At 31.5% G+C, this 15,892-nt stretch overlaps 1 long non-coding RNA gene across 2 annotated transcripts; it reads left to right on the top strand.

Annotated features, from left to right (window-relative positions):
* The first annotated feature begins 1,761 nt into the window (after window positions 1-1,761).
* On the top strand, window positions 1,762-15,216 carry LOC134718902 (uncharacterized). Of its 2 annotated transcripts, none has more exons than XR_010107467.1 (12): window positions 1,762-1,885; window positions 8,172-8,270; window positions 8,441-8,540; window positions 8,884-8,937; window positions 9,513-9,612; window positions 9,956-10,009; window positions 10,585-10,684; window positions 11,028-11,081; window positions 11,657-11,757; window positions 12,363-12,416; window positions 12,914-13,014; window positions 14,082-15,216. It is a non-coding gene; the product is annotated as an uncharacterized LOC134718902 (long non-coding RNA). The 2 variants fall into 2 exon arrangements; XR_010107466.1 differs by lacking the exon at window positions 1,762-1,885 and adding an exon at window positions 6,390-6,424.
* The last annotated feature ends 676 nt before the right edge of the window (window positions 15,217-15,892 follow it).

The raw sequence follows: 15,892 nt of genomic DNA, 5'->3' as shown, positions 1-15,892 counted from the left end.
TTGGAAAACATACATGTTGAAACATAAGATAAAATGTATGCAAATCCTTTTTTTGGTTTGTTTACGATAATAAATACAAATTTATCATCCGAAAACGATAAAAAAAAAAAGAAATGAAAGAAGAAATAATGTGTTGCATGTTGAAAAGAAACATTTTCATTCAAGCGAGAATAAACTTGGGAATTGTTGACCAAAAAAAACCTCCAATGATGTCCATATTTACATATAAAATTACAAGAAAAGAAAAGAAACTTACGAAACTTTGGGTTTAAAGGTCGTCCCGAAGTGGATGGGACTACTTTCCACCCCCTCTCCTCCTCGCCAAATCCCGGCATGTCCTCAAGGAATCGATTTATTTGAGAACTGTAAGGAATAAAAAGATATTGAAAAGACAAATTGTTTCAATCGTTCAAAAATTTAAATTGATTATTAATGAGACTTTAGATTGAGTAAAACGAATGTGTGCAAAATAATTTCAACAAAGGAAAATTCAGGTAGATACTTGCTCCACGTTGAAATGGAATCATCATCAAATATATTCAAATTTCCTGACATTTTTCTTCTATCTGAAATAGAGAGATTCATACCGGTCAGATTCATCAGAACTACGAACAGTGAGACATGCATACACATCGAAACACAAATTGTTCATTCACAGATATTGAGAGAGTAAGAAAATTGTAACAAATAATATTTTTTTTAAAGAAAATCGAAGAAGTCGTAACAAGATCAATAAAAACAATCTGTTTTTAGCCCACCTGGCAGAAAGGTCAAGTGAGCTTTTCACATCACTTGGCGTCCGGCGTCCGTTGTTTTCTATTTATGCACCATGTTTATATAAATGTTGTTTTACTATTGTGTATGTATGTAAATGATTATTGTAGTAGTGTCATTTTTAGCCTATAAAATAATAGTAAAAATATCTTTAAAGTTCTTAAATTAATTGTATTTATTATAAACGTTTAACTTGAATTTTGATAGAGGATTATTATTATTTAAATCAAATCTACACTTTACTTTTTATATTGAGTTCATGAATATTCAAAAGGTTCTTACTTTAAAATTACGTATTTGATTGGTCATTGTGATTTCGCGGTCAATTTATATTTTGTATTGACCAGGTATATTTTGCACTGGAACTTGAAAATCACAGACGCATTGTATTGTATCCCGAATTATTACCTGTTATGTTTTCATTCATTGTGGACACAACATATTACATATTGATGTAAGTTAACTTCTTTATTATATTATTAATATTTTCACTTGTAAATGATAAATTTAGTAAAGTTTCCATTATATGATTTCGTTCTTCTCGTAGAGTTTTGTATTACATAAGTATGATAGATGTACCCGAGAATCTTTTATTTAGCTTCGTGCTACATGTATTTTATTATCTACCGTTACGCAGGTAGGTTAATGACATGGTTAGCGCCAAATCGTAAAAAAATGTTAAAGCACGAGTTATTTCCCTTTTTTCTATTACGTAATGGCTGGCGTTCGTCTCTCTCGGTGAAAAAAATATCTGTACACGATTCCCCTCGAACGCATTCGTGTTAAATTGTGGCTAATAAGATGCCAAATTTTATTATATTGACGTGCATGACAGAAATAAACTTCATTTGTGTTTTAAAACCCTATAGTTATCAAGTATTCTTCGATCAGTCACGGAAGTTAGCTCCGCCCTCTAATACCATATTTGGCAAATCGGTGTAAATTAGAAGCTTGCATCCGGAACAAATTATAAGAAGCACCTGTTCGCAGAAAATTCAGTATTTGACGAAGAAGTGCTCTTGTATGTAATTTTTAGACTGCAAAACGATCTTTGAGAAGTACATTTGAAAGATTTGAAAGATTTCGACGTAGGGAAGTGTAATTATTGAAGGTAAAATACAAGAAGGGACAAAATAAAGGCTCGATATTGTTGGTTAATTGGCCACACGTGGTTAATTTCCTGAGAAAAAAAAACCAAGCAGACGTCCCCCTTAATAACTTAATTCTTTTTTTTTAACTCCCATACTGTTGACAAAACTTGGTAAATAAAAACAATTTCTATCAGAAGTTAGTTTAATTTACATCTGGTTCAAAATGCAAGTTCCATATTTGTTTTCAGAACCTGTTGGGTTTTAAAATAAAATGAACCATGTGCTCCGATTTTCAATCGTCTCAGAATAATTGTTTTTTTCAAGTAATTAATGAAATACTTCTTTTTTAACTATTCTCATGACTTGATTTGGTTTCTAAAGGTTAACATGATACAGCTGTTTTCCATGTTATAAGTTTTTTTTCATGCAATGAGCAAATGAAATAGACTTAGTAACTTAGTAGTCCAAATTAATGATGTCTGGCAAGGCTATTTTTTTTTATCTGGGATGCCTTGATGCCTTCCTTCAAAAAAATTAAATAGCCTTGCCAGACATCGTCCTAGAAAAAAAATAAAATAGCCTTGCCAGACGTCGTTAATTATTTGGACATCTATGAAATTGAAAAAAAATAAATATCTATTTCCCACTTCTGTAGTACGGTTGGGTATGGCACAGATTCCTTTCGTCTGTTATGTAACGGGTTTATCTGTGCATAAACTGGGCCCCCCCTCTTTTGTGTCAGTCAGTCAGTGGGCCCCCACTTATGAAAATTTCTGGATCCGCCACTGAACTATTCCCTCTTGCTGTGGAGTTATGATTTAAATCCTAGGTTATAGTGATGCAGTCCTGTAGATGGTTCCTGTCTACTGTTCACAGTGCCCACAAAGATGGAGTTTTTGAACTGGTCGGTCTTGCTAATATGATAATGAACTATGACTGCATGTTTGTTGTTGTGGACTTGCTGGTCTGTAATATTCTTAGTTGCAACATTGTTAGATGTTGTCGCTCTTATTTGTAGTTTGAGTCTGTGGAATTTTATTAGATCATCTGGTGGATTCTAATTTGTCCATCGCTTTCATAACTTTGTTTCCAGATTTTCATTACTTTAAAGGTCAAAACATAGACCTGTACATGCAATTCATACATGTGCAGCAATACCCAAAACATGATAGTAAATTACACTTTATTATAAATATGATGTGAAGGCGTTTTGAATTATAGGACTTTGTAAATGTTTCAAATATATATGTTGTTAGGGCCCTATCTTTCATGAGAAATATTTGGCTGATTATATTGGGTTTCACTGGAGCTGGCCCCCTAAGTTGGATCAGTCAGAACCCCGCCCCCCCCCCCCCCCCCCCCCTTTATGAAAATTTCAGGATCCACCAATGGAACGCATTCTGTCATTCAGTTGCATACAACTGCAGTCTGACATCCAGTCTAGTGAAGAAATAACAAAACAACAATTTTCAAGGTGGTGGTTTTTTTTATACGACGAGGAATAAACTCCATGTACATGAAGCAACCCAAAATTTTATCTTCACAAATTTAAAATCTACCTCTCTGATGGATAGTCATGTCATTGGCAATCATACAAATGTTCCACACAGTGCTATATAATTCACATTTTCATTTTTTTAATATGTTGCATTTACCATGTTGATTTATATATACATTTTGTAGAAAAGATATAAAGGAATCAAACGAGAACAAGTACATGATGTTTTTGACATATTTATTATATATACAACATCAATTCTCAAATTACAATAATTTTGCTTAGAATTGATACATGTACTTAGAAACAAGATTCCAACCATCCCCCCCCCCTCTTTTTTCCCATGGAAAAAAAACCCAAAAAGTTTCTGAACAAATGTCTACATGCAAATGACATGTATAATTTAATTATGTTTTTTTTACAAGAATAACTTGTACATTTTATATATTAAAACAATGATAGTTTGACAGTATGCACCTTTAGTTTCAATACCCCAACTATTAACATCTTATCTGGATTAGTATGTTTTGACAGAATTTTGTTTATAGACGCATAACAAAAATGTATAATATGCAGAATACTTGTCTTTAAGTTTTTAATTGGAAAAAACTTTCATGCAGATCTAGACTTATATGATGCTATGACATACACATGGATTTCTTGTATTTGTAAGGCTTTTAATATTTAACGTTGAAAAGACCCCATTATTTACATTATATCTTGTCTGTATGGAAGTCGAGCCTCGTACACCTGCTATTCAAATTAATTGTTTATACTCATGAAAGACTTCAATTATTGAAAGTAAGCTATAATTTTGCATATTAAATTAAATACATGTACCATGGTGTAAATAGTGGGTCTCATTTGGGTTTAATCGTGACACAGGATTGTAATTTTTTTGTGAGCTTGACAAGTGAAAGACAAATAATTGTGTTGTGAACATGGAAAATGAGCTCTAGTGGGACCCGAGAAATGACAAAATAAAAGTATTATTAAATTTGTTTATCAGAGGTTGTTTCCATGGGTTTATTTATTTATAACCAACCAAAGATTAAGGAGTAAGATTTTTTTTTTTACCAATTTAACTACTAATATAAATCCATAGATCTAACAACTAACATGGCAAATAAGCATACAGAATGACACAATGATTTAAGCAAGACCCAACAATCATGGTTGCAATGTTATGTATATGTCTCTAGGGTTCCAAAAAATATATGAGCCACTGCAATCAGACATACATTTTTTCATATTTCTATTTACTTCATATGGACCAAAGTTACAAAATGAAGTACTGGTAATCAGTTATTAAGCATCACATCAACGAATGACATTAAGATACATTGTTTTGTACGCAAGCTAAAATTTTGATATAAATTTGATATTTTCACTTACACTTTCAAACTGACTTATATCTGGGATATAATAGCTGCCTGTGAATTTTTATTTCTTCAAATACACTGTATTGTCAAACAAAATCTATTCTTTAAATATAGAATGCAAATTTTCTCTATACTTGATGTTGATTTTACTATGGTGAAATACATACAATGTATACAAAAATAATATGTATTTTCATGTTCGTTTATAAAGCAAGATTAAGTTTCAGGCAGCTTCCATATAAGAAAGTTAAAAACTCCATTAACTTAATTACATGTATGTTTGGCTTTAATCAACACCATCATGCAAATTTTGACTCTGATTAGGAATACACGTCTTACTGTTATAAAAAAGACTTATTCACATGTACAGTTCACAAAAGATAAATCTATACACATATTTTTTCACACAAAGGACATGTGCAATCATAAAAGAAAGACAGACATTTTGACAAAAATTTCTTCAAGTTCTTATGTTATCAACATGAAGTATCCTGATAGCTTGACTTCAGTATTTTTAAGGTCTACATGTATATGTTTTTCTTGATCTGTCCCAACATTGCCCCAAAAAGTAAGGTATTCTAATACATTGTAATACATGTGTAGCTTTTAAAAAAAGATTATTTTGGAATTGCTATACACTTAATAATTGACAGACTTATATTTGTTTGTAAGGTCCCGCAAGGAAGTTGTCCTTGCCATATAGTTTTACCCTTGTCCGAAATTACGTCAACTTGGCACAACACAATGTAAATACAATTAAAAAAAAAACTGTTCTGATAGTTGGGTATGTCTGATTCCTGCATGTCTCTGGATTTTCCTATAATTAATTGTCCACTCAAATTCATACTAGTGCCTTTAATATAAGTTTATCATGTTTTAAATAGATCAAATCAATAAAAATATCCCCACTTGTCCATCAGTGTTTCTGCTAAAAAATTTTTAAACAGAAGGGATTTATTGTTAGGAGATATAGCAAGTTTGGCTCTGATCTCATTGTGATTCTTGCTAACCACTGTTTGTAATTTAATATAGTGTTGTTCCATTTTCGCCTGTATTGAGGTATTATCAGGACACCGCTCACATTTTTCCTTTGCTTCAATGTATAGCTTTACATCAGATATTTCGCCTAGCAACATTTTAATTTTGTCTAGTTCTGTCATTCTTCTTTTTTCTGAAAGATAACAAATATCAAGTAATTTCCAGAGTTATCGGTCTTTTGTGGATTGATGTGAAACTTTTGACATAAATCAATTTAAGGCTTTGGTTCTAAGAGAACCCTTATTTTCTATTCAAGAAAACAATATTTTTTGATATGTTTGTTGGTGATTGACAAAATGGGGGATGAAATTTGGTATCTTGTGAAAAAAGGAACTAGAAATAGTTACCTATCATTGAAAGGAAATGTTGGTGATTATTATTTAAACAACAAGTGAATAAATATTTAAACGTTACAGCTTATTTTCTAATGCTTGTAGCCTAAAGGTTTGGTTGGCTTGCTTGCTCTGTTTGTATAAACATAAGCTCAAGCATTGTTATTATGCAAACAATAAAGACCGACATAGTTAAACATAAAAATGTATATATATTATATTTAAATTTGATTTAATGTTATTCAAATTACAATTGTAGAATAAGCAAGCTAATCAAAGTCCTACTCTACAAGCATTAGGAAATTAGCTGTAAGTACAATTATTTTATTAACAAAAGGTTCTTGTTTACATTGTCTATCAGAAGAAGCTATATATGTCGTCTGTCTACTATATCAGACTGATTTTGAGAATCAATAAGGTATATAACCTTAAAACCATCATAAATGTAATGGTAACAGTTAAGTGTATTCATTGATTTAATAATTACCTCTAGACAACCTTACAGACTGCACATAAGACAGCATTCTTTCCATCTTGTTAACATTTTGTAATTTCTGCACATTCTGTATAGATAGCCCATGTTGTCTTGCTGCAAAAGAAAACTTCTGGTAAATATGTGCATAACATAGGAAACATTTTTATATAAAAGCAAAATTCATGTAGTTGTTAAATAACTATCTTATCACTGTTATTTTGATGCGCTATTTAGACAAGAACTTAATAAGTGTATGACTCTTTGAAAAAGGTCAACAATGTTGAGATTAATTTAGGGGTTATCGTCCTAACTGTTCAGGAAAAAAGGAGCGAAGAACAAGTAATTTTGATGTTTAGGACAATGTGTGAATAAGGGAACGGCTCTCTGTGAAATCAATATTCAAAAGAAGTATTGGGATTGATTTAAGGGTTTTTTGTCCAAACCATTTAGGAATAATAGACTTAAGTGTGTATTGTTATGGGTTTACCTTTCTACATTGGTCAGAGGTATAGGGAAAGGGTTGAGATCTCACAAACATGTAAATCTCTGCCGCAGTTTAGAAAGACATCCATTATCACTTAACTGGTTCTCACTACATTGAAGACTCATTGGTGACCTTCATCTTATGTTTGCTCTATTGTCAGCTTGTTGTCACTTTAACACATTTCCCATTTCCTTTCTCAATTTTATTTTAAGCAAGGACAGAAAAAAAAATGGTTTCTTGACATTGATTGGAGTATACAGGCACTGTTAGTCTAGATGGGTATCTTTAAATGGTACCTCAAGGTTCCATATGAAGGTTTAAATGGATTTACTGTGTTATTTCCCTAAAATTTACCTGTTTCATTCTCCACAAATAATTTTCTTTTCATTTTTTCAACTGTCAAACAAGTTCTTTTCCTTGGTAAACTAGTATTCTCCTTGTCAGATACATCAACATTTAATTTTATCAGTTTTCTCTTGCTGCCTGTTGATACAAAAGAAGTTAATGTTAACAATATTTCATTTGAAAACATAAAACTTAAACATTAAAATATAACAGTTTAATTTGGATTGAAAAACTTCACAAAATTCCTCTTGAAGAAAGTAAATCATTTTTTTTTATTTACTTTTTTGTAGAGGTTGCTACTTTTATTGCAAAAGCAAGTTATAGCAATTCTACATATTTTCATTGGCATCGGCAAAAGTATGGCAATACCTTGGTTCTTTTGAACTGTTACAATTTTTTTTATTCATGAAATTTGTAGAGGCTTTATTTTTTATGGTCAACACTATGGTAACATATGATAAGTTACTTGTTAACATACGTACACATATGTTGCGGTATGACTATGTACATGATGTAAGAATGGGCTTATTGCCAAAACAATTGTAAAAACATTAAATTTATTTATTCACAAATAACATAACAGCAATTACATTTTATTACCATAATGAACAATTTACAGTTACCTCGACAATTTCTAGTTTTTCTTGATTTCTCGTCCTGTACAAATATCTTATATTTTTCTTTAATCTGAATGTTATTTTTTTCTTGCAGCTGGGTATCTAAAATAAAAGTGATCTCATTTATATTTTCAGCTTATTTTCCTGCCCTAAAGGCAATGCCATATGCAATTAAAAAGAAATAAGATGTCAGTTACCTGTTTGAAGTATGAAGACTCAAATTTTCTTGATCAGGTATGTTCTTTTTCCTTTACCTCATTCTCATGGTTCTGTGACTTCTTAATAAACGGTTATTTTTTTATTGTCATTTGAAAATTCTATTATTACAAGATATCTGTTCCTTTACATTAATTTAAACAGCTGAAATGTATACTTACAATTTATAGCGTCCTTTTCTATTTCAGTGCAATTTATCTCCCTTGGAAATTCATGGTCAATGCTGTGTCCATCACTCGATCCTGTGTCATCTTCTGAAAAATTAAGAAAGAAAATTTATTATCAAAGGTACATGTATATCGTAATATTGAAATATTAAAAGAGAGATATAAAATATCAAAAGTATACTTTTAACTCCAAAAAGCAACAGACAACCCAATGGGAAAACAAATCTTCACAATACACAACATAGAAAAAACACTATGGTAATCCGGACAAAATAAAAAGAATATCTGTTTTTGCAAAAAATTTGCAAAATTGAAAATGTAGCCCTTTCATCTGCTCAGTGTCATATGGCTATTTCAAAAGTAAACTTAATTAAACAAAAAATAAATACCATGTGCATTGCTCAACTTCATATCAGGGCATCTATCATGTCTACTATTCTGTCTTTCTGTTATTATTTCTCCAGGTCCACTTTGAGCTTCATCCACTGTAACAAAGAATGAAGATTAAAATCTTGCAGGTGAATGTATTTTATATGGCATTTGAAAATAAGAATTAAACAAACATATACTAATTCATTGATAATGAACTTCTTACTTAACTCCAAATTATATGCAAGAAAGAAAAATAAGTTAGAATTATACAAGACTATCAATGGGCAGATGCTCCTGTTAAATATGTTTCATTTAACTAGTTGTACATGTATCAACATTTTTCACATTGAAGCATTATGTTTTTCGTGCAAAGCATCTATCTGTATGTCGCGCTTCATATTAACTTTTTAGTCGAATGTAGTTTTTAATGAAGTTGAAATCCAATCATCTTAAAACTTAGTACACTTGTTTCATGACATATGATCTTTCTAATTTTAAAAATGCCATTTTAAAGTTATGACCCAAACTTCAGGTCCATGAACATAATGTGTGGGTGTACTATGGACACAGTCTTATTTTCTCTTATTCACATCAAACTTTGTTAAGAAAAAAGTCTTTTATTTTTTAGACCTAATTTAAATCAATGTATTATTGTATATATATTAATTCAAAACAGTAAGAAATGTATACATACAATTTATAGCGTCCTCTTCTGTTTCAGTGCAATTTATCTCCCTTGGAAATTTATGTACAATGCTGTGTCCATCACTCGATCCTGTGTCATCTTCTGAAAAATTAAGAAAGAAAATTTATTATCAAAGGTACATGTATATCGTAATATTGAAATATTAAAAGAGAGATATAAAATATCAAAAGTATACTTTTAACTCCAAAAAGCAACAGACAACCCAATGGGAAAACAAATCTTCACAATACACAACATAGAAAAAACACTATGGTAATCCGGACAAAATAAAAAGAATATCTGTTTTTGCAAAAAATTTGCAAAATTGAAAATGTAGCCCTTTCATCTGCTCAGTGTCATATGGCTATTTCAAAAGTAAACTTAATTAAACAAAAAATAAATACCATGTGCATTGCTCAACTTCATATCAGGGCATCTATCATGTCTACTATTCTGTCTTTCTGTTATTATTTCTCCAGGTCCACTTTGAGCTTCATCCACTGTAACAAAGAATGAAGATTAAAATCTTGCAGGTGAATGTATTTTATATGGCATTTGAAAATAAGAATTAAACAAACATATACTAATTCATTGATAATGAACTTCTTACTTAACTCCAAATTATATGCAAGAAAGAAAAATAAGTTAGAATTATACAAGACTATCAATGGGCAGATGCTCCTGTTAAATATGTTTCATTTAACTAGTTGTACATGTATCAACATTTTTCACATTGAAGCATTATGTTTTTCGTGCAAAGCATCTATCTGTATGTCGCGCTTCATATTAACTTTTTAGTCGAATGTAGTTTTTAATGAAGTTGAAATCCAATCATCTTAAAACTTAGTACACTTGTTTCATGACATATGATCTTTCTAATTTTAAAAATGCCATTTTAAAGTTATGACCCAAACTTCAGGTCCATGAACATAATGTGTGGGTGTACTATGGACACAGTCTTATTTTCTCTTATTCACATCAAACTTTGTTAAGAAAAAAGTCTTTTATTTTTTAGACCTAATTTAAATCAATGTATTATTGTATATATATTAATTCAAAACAGTAAGAAATGTATACATACAATTTATAGCGTCCTCTTCTGTTTCAGTGCAATTTATCTCCCTTGGAAATTTATGTACAATGCTGTGTCCATCACTCGATCCTGTGTCATCTTCTGAAAAATTAAGAAAGAAAATTTATTATCAAAGGTACATGTATATCGTAATATTGAAATATTAAAAGAGAGATATAAAATATCAAAAGTATACTTTTAACTCCAAAAAGCAACAGACAACCCAATGGGAAAACAAATCTTCACAATACACAACATAGAAAAAACACTATGGTAATCCGGACAAAATAAAAAGAATATCTGTTTTTGCAAAAAATTTGCAAAATTGAAAATGTAGCCCTTTCATCTGCTCAGTGTCATATGGCTATTTCAAAAGTAAACTTAATTAAACAAAAAATAAATACCATTTGCATTGCTCAACTTCATATCAGGGCATCTATCATGTCTACTATTCTGTCTTTCTGTTATTATTTCTCCAGGTCCACTTTGAGCTTCATCCACTGTAACAAAGAATGAAGATTAAAATCTTGCAGGTGAATGTATTTTATATGGCATTTGAAAATAAGAATTAAACAAACATATACTAATTCATTGATAATGAACTTCTTACTTAACTCCAAATTATATGCAAGAAAGAAAAATAAGTTAGAATTATACAAGACTATCAATGGGCAGATGCTCCTGTTAAATATGTTTCATTTAACTAGTTGTACATGTATCAACATTTTTCACATTGAAGCATTATGTTTTTCGTGCAAAGCATCTATCTGTATGTCGCGCTTCATATTAACTTTTTAGTCGAATGTAGTTTTTAATGAAGTTGAAATCCAATCATCTTAAAACTTAGTACACTTGTTTCATGACATATGATCTTTCTAATTTTAAAAATGCCATTTTAAAGTTATGACCCAAACTTCAGGTCCATGAACATAATGTGTGGGTGTACTATGGACACAGTCTTATTTTCTCTTATTCACATCAAACTTTGTTAAGAAAAAAGTCTTTTATTTTTTAGACCTAATTTAAATCAATGTATTATTGTATATATATTAATTCAAAACAGTAAGAAATGTATACATACAATTTATAGCGTCCTCTTCTGTTTCAGTGCAATTTATCTCCCTTGGAAATTTATGTACAATGCTGTGTCCATCACTCGATCCTGTGTCATCTTCTGGAAAAGTAAAGAAAGCAAATTTATTATCAAAGGTACATGTATATTGTAATATTGAAAGATAAAAAAAAACACCATAAGGACAAAACTCGCAAGTTATAATAAAACTGACAGCCCAATGAGGAAAATTGAAAAACAATGCGCCAAAAAACTACTCAAACACAACATAGAAACTCGCTCTGGAAATCTGGACATTATTATTTTTTGGAATTGATATTGCAAATCATTATAATTAATAAAGGTAGATTTATGGTATACCCCAACTTTGATTGTCCAATCACAGTACCAACTCTGCAAATTTGGGGACCAATTTGCAATTTAATGGTAAGTTGGCTAAATCATATAAAGAAAACTTAGTGATTAATTTTATATGTTATGCCAAATAATTAAATGCTTATCATTTATGTTTGTTTTAAGAATTATCTTTTCAAAGGAGTCTTTAAGAGGAGATAACTCTTTCAGTAAAAAAAAATTATACTGGACTAATAGGTTTTTTTTGTGTTTTTTTTTTACTTGTAGCAAAAAAATGCGACTACTACAAAAGTACAGTTAATTTGGAAAAAAAAATAAATACCATGTGTATTGCTCAACTTTATATCAGGGCATCTTCTATTCTGTCTTTCTGTTATTATTTCTTCAGGTCCACTTTGAGCTTCATCCACTGAAACAAAGAATGAAGATTGAAGTCTTGCAGGTGAATATATTTAACATGGCATTTGAAAATAAGATTTAATGAAGAGGATTTTTTAATTACTTTCTTAAACTATCCTGTATTTTACCAAACTTGAACAGAAGCTTCTTACAATGAAAAAATAATATCAAGAGGAATTTTTTTCCTTCTTTCCCTCATTTATGTTGAATCTTGGGTTTACAGCAAAAGAAGGTGAGACACTGGCTTCTGCAGAACCTTTGCAAACTTATTTTTTTAGAAATAAACTTTAAAATTTTGCATATTCAACTTTTTATTTAAACTATATATTATTCTTTAAATCAAATGGTCAGGATTCTACTTCGTCAAAATTTTCCAAATCACTCCAGTTTATTTTCACAATCGTAGAAATGGAAGCCATTGTAGGTATGACGCGCTGCCAATGTTGGTCTTGAAAACAGATAAATTTATTATTGTGTTATTTTAATTCAAAGCAGTAAGAAATGTATACTTACAATTTATAGCGTCCTCTTTTGTTTCAGTGTAATTTATCTCCCTTGGAAATTCATGGTCAATGCTGTGTCCATCACTCGATCCTGTGTCATCTTCTGGAAAAGTAAAGAAAGTAATTTCATCATAACTGGTAAGTCAGTTTATGGGAGGCTATATCTCTTACACATATTTAAGCCCAGCTACATTCTTTATGTGCCTGTCACTAGTGAGCAGTGTTGTTGGTTCATCATTGTTCATATGCATCATATTTATTTTTTCATAAGTTTTTTTTAAGTCTTTATATCTAACTATCTGGTATAATTTTCTTTATTTGACCTTTGGAAATCATACCACATCTCTTGTTATATAAAAACAAGAATGGGTCCATAGAAAAAAAGGAAGTAAGATACGAAAGGGACAGTCAAACTCTTAAATCTAAAACAATCTGACAACACCATGGCTAAAAATGAAAAAGACAAACAGAAAAACAACAGTACACATAACACCACATAGAAAACTAGAGAATAAACAACACGAACCCCACAAAAAACTAGGGATGATCTCAGGTGCTACGAAAAGGTAAGCAGATCCTGCTCCACATGTGGCACCTGTCGTGTTGCTTATGTGATTACAAATCCGGTAAATAGTATAATTCGGTGGGTCACATTCATGAAAGGGAAGGGGATTGTAGTTACGAAGTAAGGAACGTATCCGATATCATTTTCGAAACGGTTATTCCATATCGGTCAACCAACTCTTGATGGCGTCCTTAAAATTTACGAAGGAATTAGACGGATGTCCCAAGTTTCTGAAAATAGGGTTAACACTCTAATTTGGAAGTAGAATTTGGAATTGGAATAAGAAAGATCATATCATACATTTTCCAGCTCTTAACTTTCAAGGAGAGTTTTTTTCTAATTCATTACATATTTTCAATCTGGAATACTTAATAGGAAAGAAAACAACTATTAATTTGTGTTGTTGTAAAAATTGGTAGTTTGACCATTTATAAATAAGAAGACTATATATAGACATTTGAATGAATTGCCACCTACCTGAATTTTTTTCAAGGTCCAGGTTTGTGTTCAGCACTGATGTTACTTTTCCATTGACATCATAGATTTTTATTTTCATGCAAGGTACTGTAAACTTGTTAGTTGTTACTTTGTCTATGATATTTTTCCATTTTTCATCTAAATATGCATACTCTTTTTTCAGATTAGATGTGCTGAAATGATGTAAATTAGGTCCACAGTCTTGTGAATGATTTTCATGTGGGCCATCTAAAAATTCAACATGACCTTCTGATGTCTTCCACCATACATTGATACCAACTTCAAGAAAATCAGAAATTCTTTGACAGTGTGCCTGTATTAGACGGTGTCTGGAAGCAATTAACTGACCGGGAATGATGGAGTTTCCTCTGGGAGGAAGCAAACGAGCTTGCTGGCTGATGGCTGAATCCTGATGTTCAAAAGAATCAATTTGGTCTTCACTGTCCTGCTTTGCTAAAAATCTCAAGACACAGTTATCAACAACATATTTGGCTTGTCGGTTACTGGTTCTGACAGAGATAGATCTAAGATCTCCAAATGTCCTTTCCTGGTTTTCTGGAAGAAGGGACCTTAAGCAAAATAGTCGATACATTTCAGGAAAATGAACTGTGAAGCTGTGGAAGTGTGAGCCATAAAATTTTCCTTTTGTAAGTTTCTTAGGGTTGATGATGACATATTTGATCAAAATGGCAAAAAGAAAGCATTGGTTATATAATCTTAAAACCTGCTTTTGTGTCCTTTCATTTGAACGACTGTAACAAATGGTAATGATTTCTACAAGGCTGTTGCAGATTGTCAGGATGTCAGCATTAACAAGACCATCTTCGTAATTCATATTAGTGAAGTGAGCTAGCTTGATAGCGTATAAGCGTGCATTGCTGGCTTTCAATTCATTTTTGTCACCCACAGTAACTTCAAAGAACCTCAGGTATTCTTTTTGAATGTTGTCATCAAGGTGGTATGGCAATTCAGTTATCAAGTTTTGAACAACATTCACAATGTCGTGAAGTGGCTCACAGTTGGAAATTTCATATTGTTCTAAATTTTCGGTGGTACATGTATTGTTAAAATTGGGACAAAACAAGGCAGGTGGTCTCTGTATTCCATGTAGTGTCTCTGTAAGAAGTGTTTTCAGTTCAGGTTTTTTTAAGTTGTAAATATCAAGGTTTCTGTAATCTAGCTCATCAGTAAGGGTTTCCTTGGTTAAATTTACAAAGGGGTTGATGTTGTTCTGCATGTTGAAAGTTTTCCACAGAGTACCAGCTTTAAAAAGATCAAGACATTGCTGTAAAGATTGAGTTTTCTGGATAAAAGCCGCTTCAAAATTTGTGTGGTTCACTGCAGCTAAGCCACAGATACATCGGTAAATGCCTCCCCTTTGCTGTCCACACTCAAATTGTCGGGCAGGATTGTCCCCAGTGAAAATCCTGACTATGTCATAGACCTTTAAACCATCGGGAGCAATTGATGGAGTGCTTAGATCTTTAAGGTCCTCCACCCTTGTCGTACTGTATGACATTTGGTCAGAATCGCTACTCTTTGACTGACCAAATATGTAGAGCTTTGGCTTTTCAACAATGCTTTGTACATCAATAGCTTTTTGATCAGGGTATTTTTCAGTGTATTCCTCATTTGTAAGATAGATATTTTCATCGAACAAACAGGAAACCATTATCAAAAAGTATGGCCTACTCAAGATGCCAGAATGGTCATGCCACAATTTCAAATGACGATGGATGGTGTTGGCAGACGCCCTGAAAAAACCCATTTCAGACTGTTCATTTGTCAGCTTCTGACATAACTGGTGAAGGGGAAATTTTCTGCCATAAACTGTCACAATCTTTTCTACCAATTCACCAGTGGTTGTTATGTTATTTGATTTAAAGACTTTAGGAGCAACTGCAACACCTATATCCAAGTCGCCAGTCTGTAATAGTTCCCTAACTTCTTTTTTAAGTTGTTTGGCTGGTCTTG

The sequence above is a fragment of the Mytilus trossulus genome, chromosome 5, assembly GCF_036588685.1.
Source record: "Mytilus trossulus isolate FHL-02 chromosome 5, PNRI_Mtr1.1.1.hap1, whole genome shotgun sequence".
In the NCBI taxonomy this organism is placed as follows: domain Eukaryota; kingdom Metazoa; phylum Mollusca; class Bivalvia; order Mytilida; family Mytilidae; genus Mytilus; species Mytilus trossulus.
The sequence above is the reverse complement of the archived record's forward strand: the minus strand, read 5'-3'. Positions and strand labels throughout refer to the sequence as shown.